We start from the raw sequence: 18,764 nt of genomic DNA on the forward strand, positions 1-18,764 counted from the left end.
TTTTTGTTTTGAAAGTCCTCGGTACTGAATATAATCTACGTTTACTGGTTAAAATAAAATCTTTCCGAGACAGGATACGGCACGTTCCTTATATTATGTCCAATGTTTGCGTTCGTGCCTCCGTTATCATTGTCTCACACAGTCATCTAATTTTGATGTCGTTAATTACGTTTATCTTCTATGAACTATTGATTTTTTTTGCTACCTAAGCTGATGATAGACTTGAGAAGCTATGTCGGCGTGACCTAACAAACAGGTGAGCTCACGGGGCTCAAACCTGATCTGAAGAACAGTGCTACGCAGAATCTACTACCCGATCGCAAACGCGACCCATTGAGAAGATCCGGCGAGAAAATCAGTGGGATGTGTCTGTGGGTTAATTTACTCGTCGAGTTCTGAGTCGCAAGCGACCGGTTCGACGGGAACGATGGCCGATGCTTGAGGTACCTAAAAGCACTGTTAGCGGATCGGGAGGATTCGGAATGACGTTTTGTTGATTCAATTCTATTGAGATTCGATAATTTAGTGAGACAGCTTAAACATAAACTTCTCTAAAATCTTGAGCATTATTGATTTTGTAAATAATAAATAATTCGAGTTTAAGATTTTTGCTAATAAAAGTAGTGTATGTAATACTGGAGTTCACCATAAATTTGTCTACGTCGACAGAATAGTAAATGGCTTCTGTCGTTATTTTAAGAGTTGCACGCCGTTGTGGGGTGTGGCTTATGCTTGTTTTACGTAATTAACGTTTTGTTGATGGCGAGAACTTGCATGGACACAAACGAGTGACTAGAATAGAATTATTTGTTAACAATATGCTTTGAAGCATGGTTTTTTCGACAACAGTGTAGCGATGTACCAGTATCAATCTTAGTCAGTCGTTGAAAATTGTCATGATACGTTCCGTTGGATCCGACCTATTTTCATGAACTATTGTCGCCCCCTAAATCTGAACTCATGATAATTAAGAAGGTACATAATAAATTAATGTGAGTCGAGAAAATATTTTTCGTGTAGATGGGGAAACCACATTCCACTGGGTGTGAAGTTATAGACATACGACATAGATGTCGAAGTATCAACTGTATTGTATAACTGGGGTCTGTCCAAACCAAAAGGCATTCTTTGCGGTGGAAATAGACAGGATGGTGGCATCTGCCCATGGGCTTACAATACGCCTTACAGCCAGATAATACAGATAACGCTGCTGCTCATTGCCAGGTGAAACCTTCAGAGGTTTTTTTTACGATTAAACGAGAACAGATTGGTCACATTGTTGTTCATATCACCGTTCCTTAAGACGAGAACCTCGTGAATGCGGTCAAGTATGTATATATTGATAAAACATTTAGATCTGGCTCACGAAGCTAACAGCAATGTGTCATATTGATCTAATCACCATTGTCCTCGTATTTATGTCGATGTATAGTTTACTAGTGAAAAGTATCGATCGACACCTTAAAATAAAATATTTTGTTATTATTATTATCATTCACAATAACCACTAGGCAGTCGATAATTACAACATAATTTATTAACCAGGATTCTATTTACGTGAAAAATCTGTGGAGAAGCATCGCCATATTTTTCCCCTCTAGCAGATTTCCTTTCCGGATCTGTATTACGTATTATATGCTATTTTATCACGATAGTTTGTTTTGGTTTCCCGTATTGATATATTATTTGTGATGTAATGTATCTACATTCTGTTTGGTTTTCGGACTAGGGATGCTTATTGGAAAAATAGTGTTACTTACGCACATATCATTTCCTTTATTACAGAGTCTGCAAATGCTTCTTTATATTGCTATGTATAATGTAAACATGGGCATAATTAGAGCACTCACTGTGTCAGTTAATCTCAGTATGTTTGTTGTAATTTGGCGTTTTTTTTATTACGTAAATTGGTAATGAGCTTACAGCCCAGTTAGTATATAGTAGTTCCCATGGCTTATAGACATCATAACTGTGAATGACACCGCCTGCCTTGAGATGTGAGGTCGATATGTCAATTGTTTTATGTAATGGCTGTCCCCCACCTTTCAAGTTGGAATGCGTGACTGCTACGCTACAAAATAGACAATATTGTGTTACTTATCAGTGGAGGTGGCTCACAATACGTTCCACTAATAATGTCGATGGGCGATTGCAGAGCTTTAGTGTACTTAGAAGCTTCCATTTCTTCAGTTACGATAACAATAGGAAAGGGAATTTTACTTACTAAATAGCATACTTAAAAATATGATTTTTTTTATTGCTTAGATGGGTGCCCAAACTCACGGCCCATTTGGTGTTAAGTGGTTACCGGAGCCATTGGCAACGTAAATGCCGCACCTTACCTTGAAACGTGAGTTCAAAGTTTCAATTTTATAATACAACGGCTGCTCCATTGATCAAACCGAAACGCATTACTGCTTCACGGCAGAAATAGGCAGGGCGGTGGTACCTAACCGTGCGGGCTCACAAGACGCTCTACCACGTTTGATTTAGATGAATAGTGAATATTCGTTAACACGTTAACTGCGTTATGCGACTTTAAAAGGCCCACATGCCACCTGATGCTGCAGTCAAAACTTTTCAATTCCACATTTCTATACGTATGGGATATTCGAAAACGGTATTTTTGAGGCCTATCAGGTCTCATGTCGTAAACAAGTCGGATCCTGTCTCGGAAAGACCTCACACGCACTGGCTAAAAATCCCTAAAATAGTTCCGCAGTTAATGTGTTAAGTATGTATTTCGTTAGAAAAATTGGTGCCTGCCTGCGGGATCGGAATACCGGCACTGTCGCATCGTTGGATACCAATGCAACAGGCAACAAAAGCAGCAAGCCACCACGACTTCTAAAATTCGAAATCATCATCATCATCATCATCAACAGCCCACAGTCGTCCACTGCTGGACATAGGCCTCTCCCAATCCACACCACTGAGCCCGGTCTGCGGCTCTCCTCATCCACTTCTTGCCGGCCACCGTGCGGAGGTCATCGCACCATCTAGCCAAGGGGCGTCCCACGTTACGTCTTCCGCTGCGCGGTCTCCACTCGAGAACCCGTCTGCTCCAGCGATCGTCAGTCCTACGGCATATATGGCCAGCCCACTGCCACTTCAGCTTGCTGACTCTTTGAGCTATGTCGATGACTTTAGTTCTCTGTCGAATAATCTCATTCCGGATTTTATCCTTCAGAGAAACTCCGAGCATGACTCTTTCCATGGCTCGCTGAGCGACTTTGAGCTGACGGACCAACCGTACTGTGAGTGTCCACGTTTCGGCTCCGTAAGTCATTACCGGTAGAACGCACTGGTTAAAAACTTTCGTTTTCAGGCACTGTGGGATGTGCGATGAAAAGATTCCACGCAGTTTGTCGAACGCCGCCCAGCCCAGTTGGATCCTTCTCTTGATTTCCCTCTCCAAGCTGTGTTTACCCATCTGCAGCGTCTGCCCAAGGTATAAATATTCATCAACAGCTTCAAGCGGGCAGCCCTTCACGACGATCGGACCCGGGCTAATGTAACAATTGAACATCACTTTGGTTTTATCCATATTCATCCGGAGTCCAATTCGTCGCGAAGAATCTGCTAAGCCGTTCAGCATCTGCTGCAGATCTTGCAACGATTCCGCCATGAGAACGATGTCATCTGCGAACCGCAAGTGTGAGATGTACTGACCATTAATGTTTATGCCCATCTTTTTCCAATCCAGCGTCTTAAACATATCTTCCAATGCGTTGGTAAACAGTTTCGGGGAAATAACATCCCCCTGTCTCACTCCGCTACGCAATTGGATAGGGTTAGACTGCTGATTCTGTATTCGAACATTCATCGTGGCACAGTCGTAGAGGCATTTCAACACCTGGACATAGCGATGGTCTACCTGGCATCGCCGCAGAGAGTCCAGAACAGACCAAGTCTCGATGGAGTCGAAAGCCTTCTCATAATCCACGAATGCTAAACACAGGGGCCGATTATATTCTGTGGTCTTTTCTATAATCTGCCGCACTGTGTGTATGTGGTCTATGGTTCCATAGCCGCTCCGAAACCCAGCCTGCTCTGGGGGCTGAAATTCGTCGAACCTTCTTGCCAGGCGATTTGTGATGACTCGTGAGAACAACTTATAGATGTGGTTCAGGAGGGAGATTGGTCTGTAGTTCTTTAAAAGAGTTTTGTCTCCTTTTTTGAAAAAAAGTATCACAATACTGTTGTTCCACGCCTTCGGAGTTCTCCCGCGGTGGATGACGTGGCTGAAAAGCTTCTGTAGCTCTACTAAGAGAGGTGTTCCTCCTGCTTTCAATAGCTCAGTTGTTATACCATCATCTCCGGGGGCTTTTCCATTCTTGAGTTGTCTCAGAGCCAATCTTATTTCGTCCACACTGACGTCCGGCAGCTCATCGGTGAAATGGCGCGTGAGTGGGGCTCTACAATCGTGACAGTTCTGTACAGAACGGGTGGTGCAGGACTCGTACAGCTGACCGTAATATTTTTCAATCTCAGCGAGAATCCCCGTCTGCGACATAATGACGTTACCATCGGAGGTCTTGAGTTTCGATAAACGACTTCTCTTAAGCTGCTGGTTAAATACCTTTGACCCACGGTTTTGTTCAATGGCTCTTTCAATTCTTCGAGTAGTGGAGCGTCGAAGGTCACGTCGAACCAATTTCGTTATCTGCTTGCTGAGAGCCGATCGTTCTGACGGAGAAGCGGATGTGTCCTGACGCCGTATGGCCATGAGTCGCAACGTCTCGTCTGAGAGTTCGGATTTTTTTCCCGTTCGCTTCCCGCTGAAAAATTTTGCACCCTCTTCCCTCATGACTGTGACCAGATTTTTGAGGTTTTCGTCAACATCATTAGTGGTTTCCAAGTTGACAAATCGATTTTCCAAGGTTTTATGGAAAGCTTCTGAACCTGCACTGATTTGGAGCTGGTTAGGTCGGAGTGTAGACTGTATCATGCGGTGTCTTTCCAATCGAGCGTCTATGCTCAGCGTAGCTCTTACTAGCCAGTGATCGCTTCCGGTGTTAAACCTGTTGACCACTGAGACATCCCTAAATAGCCGTTTTTTATCCGCAATGATAAAATCAATCTCATTTTTCGTTACAGAGTCTGGGCTTCGCCATGTCCATTTTCTTTGGGGCTGCTTTTTAAAAAATGAGTACATTAAGAATAGCTCCTCTTGCTCTAGAAAGTTAACGAGCATTTGCCCCCTATCGTTCCTGCTTCCAAATCCATGTGGTCCCACTCTCGACTCGTCACACATCTGTACACCCACTTTGGCATTAAAGTCTCCCATGACTACATTGAAGTGAGTCTTAGTGGTATTGTGAAGTGCTTTATTAATATCTTGATACATATCTTCTACTTCTTCATCCGAATGTGCCGAAGTTGGTGCGTAAACCTGGATGACCTTCAAACTATAGCGCCCAGAAAGCCTAATGATCAAGTACGCAACCCTATTCGACACACTGGAGACTTCCTCAACGCTATGAGCCAAGACTTTATTAACGAGAAACCCCACCCCACCGTGAGATTGCTGACCACCCTCACGGAAATAAAAAAGGTGGCCCGACTCTAGTGTTAGAGTGTCCTCTCCCTCACGTCTAACTTCACTCAACCCAAGTATATGCCACCTTATGTTACTGAGCTCCGATTCCAACTGTGCCAAGTGCTCGTCTAGTCGTAGCGTTCGTCCATTATACGTCGCAAGGGTCAATCGTTTATGGTAGCCTGCCGTAACCCGGGGATTCTTAGCACCCCCTACCCTACCGTTACCATAGTCGCTACCGTGACTAGGAATAGCAGGGTGACCGGGAACTAGGGACCGTCGTTTTTGTGTGTCTTTCATGGAGGAAATGCCCATAATCTCCACGCTGGGCAGGCGTGTTGGAGATCGCAGAGACACAGCTCTTTTTTGTACCACTAACACTGCTGCCTGTCAGTGATCAGGTTTTTTAGTTGTGCCAAGTTTAGACTGCGCTATACCGCTATCAGCCGGTCGCCAGAGCCTCGTTCGTTAATCAGCAGGATGACCGCGGGCAGGTGAGGTTGACTTGGAATGAATAGATGGTGTGTCATTCCCATACATCCCTCATTCCCATACATCCCAATACAACACAACAAATTCGAAATACTAACATACATTTGTGTATTTAAACAGTAAATATTCAATAAGATTCGTAGATTTAGTAAATCCATGGTAAGAAATCCATTTCATTACCTACGTCCGGAGTATTAGTCTGTGATTACTAAACTCGCGTTTCGAACAAAGTGAAATAAATAGCTTGTGTGTAGGTATGTATATAAAACTCACATTACAACAAAATTTTATGAAAGATACAAATTTCCAGTAGCAGCCCTCTGGTTTCAATGACAATTTAATTACAGCCCGAACACCGATTTCTATTTACGTAAATCGCGATACATATTCTCGTATTCAAATCAATAGAAACTGGAGTTCATTAGAGACGATGTTTATTAATTAAAATCATTAATTTAAGATATCGAATTTGGCAAGCTCCTTCCTTTAGGCGATATGACAACGCTTGAGCCAAATATTAATAATCCAAAGCTTTGGTTACTTATTATTGAAACGAAAATTCTGGGCGCGTTTTCAATGTAAGCTTTCTTCTAATGTAATACTATTATTATCTTTAACCAGACAGTTTTGTGACGAAATATCAGTACAATAATGATGTGTGATCTGTACATTTAGGCTGCGAAATAGGAAATATATAATAGTGTAATTCAGTTAATTTCGAGATTTACATAGTGACAGAAGTTATCAGTAGGCTTCAAAATTACCAAATCGAAAATTTCTATTTTTCATATATTTTTAGTGTACAACTTCAGGTTGTAAGTTTATTTTCCTGTCTTTTTTTTTTGTATCCTACGTTTTGGTCCAATTCCGATATCGAACATGTTACCAACGGAATATTGATTAGAACAAAAATTTTAAAGTATTTTTTTACGTTGTTTGTTGATGTTTGACGTTTATTTTCTATCAGACGTTGCTGACACTAATAGGGCGTGTCCTTGACGGAGATCGGACGTCGTGTGTGAGAGTGCACGGGAATTGCTTAGTGCGGTAAGGACCTAAAAATATCCTTGGGCCCACGGTCTGCTCCCAACATCTACAGATCGTTAAGTGCCACACATACCGGCGCGTCACCTAGCATGGACATCGTAGAAGGTACGGTCCTCTTTTTTATTTTTTTTATTTTTTTATTATCGCTTACATGAGTGGACGAGTTCGCAGCCCACCCGGTGTTAAAGTGGTGACTGGAGCCCATAGACATCTATAACGTAAATGCACCATCCACCTTGAGATAAGTTCTAAGGTCTCAGTATAGTTACAACGGCTGCCCCACCCTTCAAACCGAAACTCATTACTGCTTCATGGCGAAATAGGTGGGGTGGTGGTACCTACCCGTGCGGAATCACAAGAGATCCTATCATCAATAATTACGCAAATTATAATTTTGCGGGTTTGATTTTTATTACACGATGTTTTTCATTCACCGTGGAATTTAATCGTGAACATTTGGTAAGTACGTATTATATTTCATTAGAAAAATTGATACGCGGGATTCGAACACTGTTGCATCGCTCGATACGAATGCACAGAGCCTCCTTGCCACCCTCGGATGCGTTACCACCCGTTACCCCGATGGAAGTTAAAGACTTGATCAAAGACCTACGTCCTCGCAAGGCTCCCGGTTCCGACGGTATATCCAACCGCGTTATTAAGCTTCTACCCGTCCAACTCATCGTGATGTTGGCATCTATTTTCAATGCCGTATGGCGGACGTTATCGGCATACATAAACCCGGTAAACCAAAAAATCATCCGACGAGCTATCGCCCGATTAGCTGTAACTGTATGAGCGTCTGCTCTACAAATGCCTCAGAGACTTCGTCTCATCCAAGGGCATTCTCATCGATGAACAATTCGGGTTCCGTGCAAATCACTCATGTGTACAACAGGTGCACCGCCTCACGGAGCACATTCTCGTAGGACTTAACCGACCAAAGCCGATCTACACGGGAGCCCTCTTCTTCGATGTCGCAAAAGCGTTCGACAAAGTCTGGCACAACGGTTTGATTTTCAAACTTTTCAACATGGGCGTACCGCAGCTGTATCACGTATTTCGCAGACAATTAGCAGAAGACAAATATTGTGCAAATATTGCTGTCAACTGTCCATTTCGTATTACGGACTTACAACAAAAAAGCAGATCGCGGACCATCACTAGTGCTGCCTCTGCAGAGCGATTTGTGAAACTTTAGTGCATTCTTTTCCATACAACTAACAACAACTGGCTTAAAGTCGGTATTACGGATGCTTTTGTCTGCCACACAACAGCAGATATTTAGCAATTTCGTTTGTCAAATTTGCGACACCTTTTGTATCTGGTGCTGAATTGTTGCTAACTATCTGCAAGTGTAAAATTTGTGAAATTAAATTAATTAACTTGATTTAGGTAAGTGTAATTAGTTTAGATCTTTATTTGTGTTTGTGTTTTCCATAGTATTAACATTAAATACCACGCTGGGCAATTTAAGTACACTAATAATGTTGAGGTTATAAAGTTTATTTTTTACAAATTAATATTTCTTCTAGGTATGTACTATGGACAGAGCTCAAATAATAAATGGGGCTTTGGAGTCTAAGGAAATTAGGTCGGATACATACGAATCAGTGCGTTTGCGACGCTGTCTTCGTGATCAAGCCTGACCCCTTAATCTATCGGAAAGTTTGTTCAGAACACATTACAGAATTTCGAAACATCAATATTTACAATTGTGCTCTGAATTAAAGCCGTTAATAACCTAGATCATCAAGACGAACAAGAATAGAAAGTAAAATGCAAGGTACTTATATATGAGTCGACTATTATCAAAGGCGGCAATCTGACTTTTGGACAATGATTGGTAAATCAGAAAAACGAATTATTGACTTTGTATTCCATCGGCAGTCACAAAACTCTTCGGAACGACATCTTAGATAAATAACAGGTTAACTATTAACCTTTATTTAATGCAGGTTTTGAACCGTATTCTTTGAAGGAGACGATTATATTCAAATAAATCTGTATTGACATATCAATAAAATTTTGTTGTCCAAATGCACAGATTGCCGCCTTTGATAATAGACGACTCATATATTCAATTTAACATTTTAATAAATAATGAAGAAAATAAAAGATTCACAAAATCTTGTCTTCAAAAGTAGCATTGTTTTTTTGATTTCAGATTTATTCTTAACTAAATGTTTTAAATAACTTGTTTATACAGGTGTTAACAGCATTGCAAATTTTCATACCAGAAACCTGTGGGAATGAGCTTTTTGCATTTTGAGTTAAACTGTAGTAAATCCAATGCCATTAGGGAAGTGGCTATGGCATTAAACAATCTTCCAGTTTTATTGAAACATTTAAAGTTTCTGCAAACAGTACAATGGGTCACAAGTTATTATAAATGGGTAAGTTCATTAATTATCTTATAGTATAGAGCACAAGAGTTCCACTGATTTTACAATTTCCACGAGTCAATCATATAGATCAGTTATATTCTTGAAGCTTTATAACTATAGCTATATTTTAAACAGAGTTCTGAGAAATGTCAAGTCCTGGTGAAACTGGAAAGGCCTTCAGGCCACCATTAATCTTTCCTACATAATTTTTTTTTAATTCAAAATTTGTCTTATTTTTATAGTACATAGATATTTGAACAATAATAATTTTGTGATTGAAAACATAATATAATAGTAAATAAATTTCTTTTCATTATAGGTTTTACAATAAATTTGGCTTTCCTGGGGTTTCGGGGTGTATAGATGGCACTCATTTGCACTTATCAGATCTTCTGTATATGAAGAAAGGTTTTAGAACCGCAAGCATTATAATTTCAAGAATGTGCAGATAGTATTTTGCTGAAGCCTATCATTCACAATAACAAACATTTGATAGTACTTATCTAAAGAATTAAATTTTTCAGATCTGTGATAGGGATCTTAACATTTTAAGTATTGATGCAACATTTCATGATACATTTGTCTGGCTTAACACAACTGAATATGCCTATGCAGGACCTGCACCATAATAGTGAAAAAGTTTGGTTTTTAGGCAAGTAAAACATCATGAGCTCTGTCTCAGTAACCTGACTACAAAATAATACTCAATCTAAAAGTATGTTTAAAACTGGGAAGGCCGTTAATATATAGTACTATAGTAATGTTTATTGTCATACCAGGAACACTGTTGACCATTGTGAGTATTGAAAGCCAGTTGGAGATGCTTGTTGGTACATAGAGTACTGCATTATGATCATCATATGATAGCCAAGACCATAATTGTTAGCTTGTATTGCATAACATGGCAAACACACATGGGTTTCCAGTGCCCCAACTCTCTGACGAAGATGCTGAAATTGATATTTCTTATCAAATTCATAACATTGTATTTTTTGGGAGAGAAGAGGAAACACAGCACTTAGCACCATGTCAACATTCAAGGGTGGTTCAATTGGATTGTGGAGAACAGACATTAAATTTAGTCCAACCTCTGTATTCTAGTAATTTTATGTAGATATTTTTAAAACTGCTGTTCTTAATTATGTGAACTGAGAGGGCAAGAATAGCCTAATTATTTCTGCCTATAATTTTTTAATTGTGCTTAGTGTAAATATACATATTTCCTTAACATTTTTGTGTTTATAGTAAAGGATGGATTCATAACTATTTGAAAGCAAAATTGTGAGGTTGTTTTATTAAGACAATGTTTTAATCTGTCGTGCTCAATTTGTTCTGTATCATTTTATCTTTATGTTTACCCCGTTTGTATGTTGTATTGTTATATATATTATTGTATATACTGCTGTTTTAAATAATAGAATAGAATGAATAACAAATCGACTAGTAATTCATAATTCTTCTAGATTTTGTTGGATACTTACATGAATATTACTTACAAAATGAAAAACATAATTCATAATTTAGACAAAATGTGGATCAACCACCATTGATATTTGTTCATTGTGATAATAATAATAATAATATAAATATAAATATTTACTAACAATCACGCCACGTTAACTGGTCCCGTGATAAGTTCGTAAAGAACTTTTGTTACAGGTACCAGATAACGGAAATAAATGTAGGATTTTTATTATACACATACATATATTTAATATACATCCATAACCCTGAAAAAGACATTTATATTTATCATACAAATATCTTCCCTTGGCGGGATTCGAACCCGCGACCCACTAGTGTAGTGACCATGTCACTTACCACTACACCAGACGGCCGTTAGATAAGTTTGATAATAATTATTTTTGTTTAATTTTGTTTTATTTGAATAATAATTCTTAAATTAGGAAATCGTAGTTTGTTTGTAATACATGTCCAACTTCTTGCCGCATGAAATTGAAGGCACAATTGAAATAAAATATCGACTGCCGATAACTTCAAAGAAACATAACTGAACTTGGGGCCGAGGTAAGTAGGATGATAACAAGGTGATAGCTCTATAACCCTATAGACTAGAAGCAGAACATGCCAAATACTGTGAATACAAAATATACAATGAAACTAAATACTGGTATTCTACTGGTGGTAGGACCACTTGTGAGTCCGCACGAGTAGGTACCACCGCCCCGCCTATTTCTACCGTGAAGCTGTAATGCGTTTCGTTTTGAAGGGTAGAGCAGCCGTTGTAACTATACTGAGACCTTAGAACTTATATCTCAAGGTGGGTGGCGCATTTACGTTGTAGATGGCTATGGGCTCCAGTAACCACTTAACACCAGGTGGGCTGTAAGCTCGTCCACCCATCTTAGCAATAAAAAAAATAAATAGTCATTTTGAAATGCTAAGTTGAGAGTAGTTTTATTAGCGTAAAATATACTCATTAGTGTCATAAAATTTACTGTAGTACCAGCCTAAAGTAAAACGTATATATTTGGATTTGCTTGACTATTGTAACAAGCGCTATTTCGTTTTCATGGTAATATAAACTATTACGGACTCGGCTAAAATTAAAACAAAATTGAACTTATTATTTTAAACAAGGTTTTTGCCGATATTGGTCAAATCCTTGAATTTTTTTATATATCTCAGCTGGAAGATGCGCAGCCTCTGCCTGCGTACGAGCAGCCTCTGCTGAAATGAAAGCTGCATGAGCCAGTGGTTCGCCTTAGTTTCCATTTTCTCCTCTTTCTACAACTACAGCTCACGATGTGTCTACTCTTGTTTGTTGTCCGCTATAGTCTAGATAATATAATGATTGATTAATATTCTTACTGCAGTGAGTGAGTGCAAAGAGTACCTGGTTGTTGAATAAAAATAACTTACTAAATATCGGCCTGATATTTGCAATGAAGCTTCTCTTAAGATGGCTTCGTCGACGAAAAACTGGGCTAATAATAAAAATAAATATTTATTTGTTGTCTTAAAATATTAGATTCATTTGTTTAAAAATAATATAGAACATTAAGTTAATGTCTGACATGCAGTTTTCAATTCACGTCATATTGCCCATGACCTTGGGTGAACATTATTTTGAATAGTCTGCACAGCTTTTATTTCCCTTCAAGCTGTGAAAGAGTGCACTATATTTCTGGTATTCAAATCAACGCCTACTCTTGCCAAGTCAAACGAATCCACTATCTATTACTCGATAAAGAATAGCAGCATCTCGCCTAGAATATCATCGACTGGTTGTTCTAGCGTTGTCGGCGTGAGATGGATCTGTTGTACACGTTATTATTGATAAAACCATAAAACGAACTCATTTATTCTAGAATTTACTATTTAATTTGAAATCGTCGTGGCCTAAGCGGTGTAGTAGAGACGGCCGACTTTCTAATAAAGATGCGACTGAACCAGTGTTAGAATCCCGCAGGCAGATATCAATAAATCCAATGAAACACGTATTTGACATATATACATGGAAGACTTCCATGATTAAGGATTCATTCATCTTTTATTTAAAATCAAATAGCAAATATTCTTTAAGAAATCGTTGGTGGTAGGGCGTTTGATTAACCCGCAAGACCACCCTTCCGCCCATTTCTACCGCGAAGCAGTAATGCGTTGCAATTTGAAGAATGGGGCAGCCGTTTTGGTATACAGTTGAAACTCAGACCTCGTTTCTAAAGGTGGGGGCGGCATTCACGTTGTGAGGTCTATACCACTTAACACTAGATGGGTTGTGAGCTGATGTACTTACTTAATTGATAATGAAATTAATAAATTAGGCTATAATTTTGATCCATTCTTTTTTAAAATAGGTTCGTAACGTAAACAACTATATTACAAATTATCAAACGATTACAAAAAAAAATGTTATCAGTGTTTGACATGACACAATTACATTTTTAGCTATTATTCAAAATAAAGCAAAAAATATTATTAGATCACTTATTTTTAGTAACGCTTCATCGAAAAGAACAGAATTAGCAGCTCTCACTTGGCGTTTCAAACGTGAATTCCACTTAAACATTTTGAAATGTTTATATGTAACACGCTTTTATAAATTCATTTGCCGGTTTGTTCAGCAAAAAAAAAAAAAGTAATGTGGCTTTTTAGTGCCAATTATTGCTACCCGATTGCGACTGGCGCTAGTTGTATGACAGAAAACTGCAGTAAGCGGTAAGCGAACAATCGCGGTACGTGATACGAAATAATTTGACGTTTTGCGATCGGTCGCGACGCGTCTGCACAACATCTGCAAAATTGTGGCTGTCGCAAATTTTTACGTGATCAGGGGGCCGGACAGTCTCGTGCTCATCATACGGGACTTCCTGTCTAACCGCTCTTTTCGATATCGAGTAGAGGGAACCCGCTCCTCCCCGCGACTACTCACGGCTGGACTCCCGCAAGGCTCCGTTCTCTCTCCGCTTCTATTTAGTTTATTTATTAACGATATTTCCCGGTCGCCGCCGACCCAGCTAGCCTTATTTGCTGACGACACAACCGTTTACTACTCAAGTAGAAAAAAGTCCCTAATCGCGAGTAAGCTTCAGAGCGCAGCGTTAACCCTCGGACAGTGGTTCAGAAAATGGCGCATAGACATCAACCCAGCGAAAAGCACAGCAGTATTATTTCAAAGGGGAAACTCACCGCTTATTTCCTCCCACATTAGGAGGAGAAATATCACTCCCCCGATCACCCTCTTCGGCCAACCTATACCCTGGGCCAGGAAGGTCAAGTACCACCAAGTGTCACCCTGGATACATCCATGACATTCCGCCCGCATATAAAAACAGTCCGCGATCGTGCCGCATTTATTCTCGGCAGACTCTATCCCATGATCTGTAAGCGGAGTAAAATTACCCTTCGGAACAAGGTGACAGTTTACAAAACTTGCATAAGGCCCGTCATAACTTATGCGAGTGTGGTGTTCGCTCACGCGGCCCGCACACACATAGACACCCTCCAATCCCTACAATCCCGCTTTTGCAGGTTAGCCGTTGGAGCTCCGTGGTTCGTGAGGAACGTTGACTTACACGACGACCTGGGCCTCGAATCAGTCCAGAAATACATGAAATCAGCGTCGGAACGGTACTTCGATAAGGCTATGCGTCATGATAATCGCCTTATCGTTGCCGCCGCTGACTACTCTCCGAATCCTGATCATGCAGGAGCCAGTCACCGTCGACGCCCTAGACACATCCTTACGGATCCATCAGATCCAATAACCTTTGCATTAGACGTCTTCAGCGCTAACACTAGAAGTAGGCTTAGAAACCCCGGTAACCGTACTCGTCGAAGTCGACAAAAAAAAACGAATGCACCGGACGTCTTATCCTTTAGGCAACGACAACTTCCCGGACCAAAAGCCGAAAAAAAATCTTTGACAGCAGCGCCAAGTCATCTTAATGCCTCATCTATGTAACCTTTTGATTAAGTAAGTCAGTCATAAGATATGTTTCAATCTTGCTTGCTAACTACGAATTCTGGCACATTATTATATTAGTGAAATCGGCGTAATAGAATCTCTTCAGCGGATATTCGCATTGTCGAAAGCAAATCGTTTGGAAAGCATATAATCTAAAGCGAATTGTAGATTGATTGAACGGAATTCCTGAACTTTATAAAGCGTTCGTTCTCTGAATCTGAAAAGTGGTCACGCAAGAGTTACGTGCGAACTTCGCCGATCAGACACGTATCTTGGAGCTTTCAGAATTTTTGCTTCTGTAAAACTGTTTTCCCTTTATATACTATGTTATTAAAGCTCGAATACTTTTAATTAGGAACGTCGTTTTAGCATGGGAAAGCTCTGAAGGCTTGTGTGCTTTCACTAGTTGTATTTTATGTTTTATCAACATTATTGTTTCAAATATTCAAATTCGTAATTCCTATAAAATTAAACAGTGAAAATGTAGTAATTTTTGGAACGAAGTTCCTTATGGGACGATGCAGAGGGGTGCCCTAACCGGGAAAAAGCGTCCGTAACGTAAGATTCTTATTAGTAATGTAGTGTACGACTTAACTTTGTAATAACGTACAAAAAATAACATATTTTTTTATCATTCATTGACCACGATCTCAGAGCGTTCGTTTGCGCAATATACCAACTCTTATGCAAACAACCGTGAATGAAGTGTACCACAATAAGTTCGCACGTTACCGAATGACCGTGGGTTGTTGCGAAATCTCCAGTTTTATTGTCTTTATACCTCGAATAGAACTTAAAATTAATATTTTTATAATGAGGAACTTCGTTCCTATCCCACGACAGCACACGTCTTTTTTTTATTCTTTCTAATGTAAGGTAGTTACTGGGGACGATAGAACACCTTACAATTAGAATATCGCCATTCACCTTAAGGCGGAAGTCTAAATTGTCTCTAGACAGAACAGTGGTATCCACTCACACAGTACGCCACCGCTATCACTCATTACACCATCTTATTATATTACACGAAGTTATACTTTAATTGTCGAAATCTTTCATGGAAATGAAATCGGTACGTTTTTACTTTAAAAAAAGTTTGTTATATTGGCCTGATGTCTCAAGATAGCCGATGCTATTCAAGTTTTGATATCTGTGTACACCTATCACCAACAGCCTTGGAACAGCTTTCATTCTGATAAAAAAAAACACGTGTGGCACTCGGGGACTGCCGCGGTAAAGCTATTGCATAGCATTTTTTATTAACTTTTACAATTATAATTAGACAATAATAATTTAATATTAAAACAATAATATAAAATAAGACCACGCTATATTTATAAACATCAACAAAAGCAAAACATTAACTTTCCCCTTCACATTCATAAGCTAGACCGCGCGAGAGAGAGATGGGCAGACTTTTCAAGATGCGCATGCAATGCCACGTCACGCCGCGCGCTTATTCACAAACATTACACAAATGCAACGTGTGAATGTGTTGAACGCGAGCTACATGGTAGGCGGAGTGTGGGTGTTAGGTTTTATATTCGTTACGGAATTTCTTGATTCGGTCGGCGCGCTCAAAGCCCGCGATAAAAGCTATGCAATAGCTTAAAAACTCACAGGACAAAATAAACGAAGATATTATAGTCATTATCTTTGGTATTCTTTATTTGATGAACAGCAAATTGCACATATTTCATACATTGACGTTAAATTATAAGGCTTAGTGAACTCTATTTACATTTTTCCTTTAATACGTATATTTATAAAAATAGTTTTAACACAGCTAACTTTCTATATTACTAAGAACATTTATAGAAAAAAGTAATTCCGTCAATGGGCTCAAAGTTCGTTACGAACGGTTAATTGACGTAAATACTTTAATTCTTTAAGTTTAATTACTACCTCTATGAATATTGGTATACGAGTTATTTTAGAATATACTAGCTGACCCGGCAAACGTTGTGTTGCCTTAAATAAGTTTCTAGGGAAATGCTACTGTAGAAAAAAAAACCTCCTTTGACCACATAATACCTCATTATAAACAAAAAAAAATATCCAAAAAAATTCACTTAGGGGTATGAAAAACAGATAGTAGCCGATTCTCAGACCTACTGAACATACTATTGATACACAAATAAAACCAAAAAAACATGGCTGAATAATGTATAGTATTGTATAGCTCTCAAATATATTAGGTGTATAATCTATGATGTATAGTGAGTACGTAAGACAGGAGACCGGCTTCGTCCTCATCCCTACTACGTAATGTTTGCTGGATGAGTGGTGACACCTGGCGGGGATAGCTGATCGATTGATAGTTGATCAGTAGTCGACCGGCGAGGGCGGGAGATCAAATTCAATTTAAAAAAAAACATAATTTAAGGAACTTGAAATTATAAACTCTGAATAAGAATTTATCGTACTACAATTATAATATTTGATTGCCATCTTGCAACCTTATTGCGGATTTGTGCATAGAATAAAAAAAATATTAATCGGGATGGAAAAATAGGGGTTGATCGTATAAGAGTGAAAATTGACAGTAATATGATTTTTTTTTATTTTAAGTAATGACAAAACAAAATAAAAAACTTGACAAAAAAATTTAAGTTTATAATTAACAAATAAAAAAGGGGGTGATCATAGAGGGATGAAAAATTGAGAGTAACATCAGATTTTTTATTTTAATTCATGACAAAATAAAAATGAAAATCTTGCCAAAAAAATTAAAGTTAACAAATAAAAAATAGGGGTTGATCGTAGAGGGGTGAAAATTTCAGAGTAATATGAATTTTATTATTCTACGTCATGACAAAATAAAAACAAAATTCTCGCAAAAAGTTTTAAAGTTTTTAATTAGCAAATAAAAAATAAGGGTTGATCGTAGAAGGGTGATAATTGAGGATTGTATGTATTTTTGTATGTTGTATCATAAAAAAATAGAAATTAAAAATTTTGTCTAAAAAATAAAACAAAATATTTAGGGGTGGACTACCCCTAACATTTAGGGGGATAAAAAATAGATGTTGGCTGATTCTCATAGATACCGGATAAGCACAAAAAATTTCATCAAAATCGGTCAAGCCGTTTCGGAGGAGTATGGCAACGAAAACTGTGACACGAGAATTTTATATATTAGATGTATATTTACAAATTTAGAGTGCCTTTAGATACTCTACTAATTTATTTCTAATTTCGTTACAGCTTTTTTTTTTTGGCAATGCTTTTATATTTTGTGCCTATATTTATTTATAACAATTAGCCATCCCTTAATATAGTGTTAAATTATTACAATAGTTTTTACAAATAAATTTGTATTCATTTAAAAACGATTACTTAATATTTAAAGTTTTGTCTGATTGTTTAAATCGAAGTGCTTTTAAAGTTTTCATGTTTTGAAGCTTTGGAAGATTCGAGTTGTGTACCTGCGAAAAAATAACTTCTATTAGAATTATAACAATTTATTTCAAAAGATATTTCTGAAATTTTATAGTTAATGTTTCAGAAGTTTTTTTTTTTTTATTGCTTAGATGGGTGGACGAGCTAACAGCCCACCTGGTGTTAAGTGGTTACTGGAGCCCATAGACATCTACAACGTAAATGCGCCACCCACCTGGAGACATAAGTTCTAAGGTCTCAGGTATAGTTACATGAATATAAGTGTCATGAATAGGCAGAATGACGGTACATATGTGTTTGGACACCGAATAAACCCCCCCGAACCCGCACAATTAAAAGCGTATTAAGCATATACGCAATATAGATATTTCTAATTTATTGCATACATGGTGGTGTGACATGAAAACATGGTTACAATTGTATTGTGTAATAATTCGTTTAATTGATATCAATACTATATAGA

The 18,764-nt window shown here is 38.5% G+C and overlaps 1 protein-coding gene and 3 long non-coding RNA genes across 6 annotated transcripts in view; 2 read left to right on the top strand and 2 right to left on the bottom strand.

The window, feature by feature from the left end:
- Positions 1 to 6,359: 6,359 nt before the first annotated feature.
- The window catches only part of LOC134199732 (uncharacterized), a 29,801-nt gene continuing 17,396 nt past the window's right edge, over positions 6,360 to 18,764 (top strand). The window contains exons 1-2 of the long non-coding RNA XR_009974347.1: positions 6,360 to 6,612; positions 7,002 to 7,186. This is a non-coding gene — a long non-coding RNA (uncharacterized LOC134199732). The remainder of the gene's footprint in view (positions 6,613 to 7,001; positions 7,187 to 18,764) is intronic.
- On the top strand, positions 8,106 to 11,379 carry LOC101743707 (uncharacterized). 3 transcript variants are annotated; one of them, XR_005245230.2, is made up of 5 exons: positions 8,106 to 8,476; positions 8,617 to 8,867; positions 9,249 to 9,477; positions 9,788 to 9,919; positions 9,993 to 11,379. It is a non-coding gene; the product is annotated as an uncharacterized LOC101743707 (long non-coding RNA). The 3 variants fall into 3 exon arrangements; XR_005245229.2 differs by having other exon boundaries at positions 8,107 to 8,476; positions 9,291 to 9,477; XR_009974346.1 differs by having other exon boundaries at positions 8,107 to 8,476; positions 9,291 to 9,477; positions 10,248 to 11,379.
- On the bottom strand, positions 11,860 to 13,310 carry LOC119629178 (uncharacterized). The gene is made up of 3 exons (XR_005245244.2): positions 13,229 to 13,310; positions 12,352 to 12,416; positions 11,860 to 12,267 (listed from the first exon to the last, which is right to left on the bottom strand). It is a non-coding gene; the product is annotated as an uncharacterized LOC119629178 (long non-coding RNA).
- The window catches only part of NGR-A10 (neuropeptide receptor A10), a gene marked incomplete at its 3' end in the record, with an annotated part of 57,691 nt that continues 57,193 nt past the window's right edge, over positions 18,267 to 18,764 (bottom strand). The window contains 1 exon segment of the mRNA NM_001134235.1: positions 18,267 to 18,327.

This window comes from Bombyx mori, chromosome 11 (assembly GCF_030269925.1).
Source record: "Bombyx mori chromosome 11, ASM3026992v2".
Classification (NCBI taxonomy): Eukaryota; Metazoa; Arthropoda; class Insecta; order Lepidoptera; family Bombycidae; genus Bombyx; species Bombyx mori.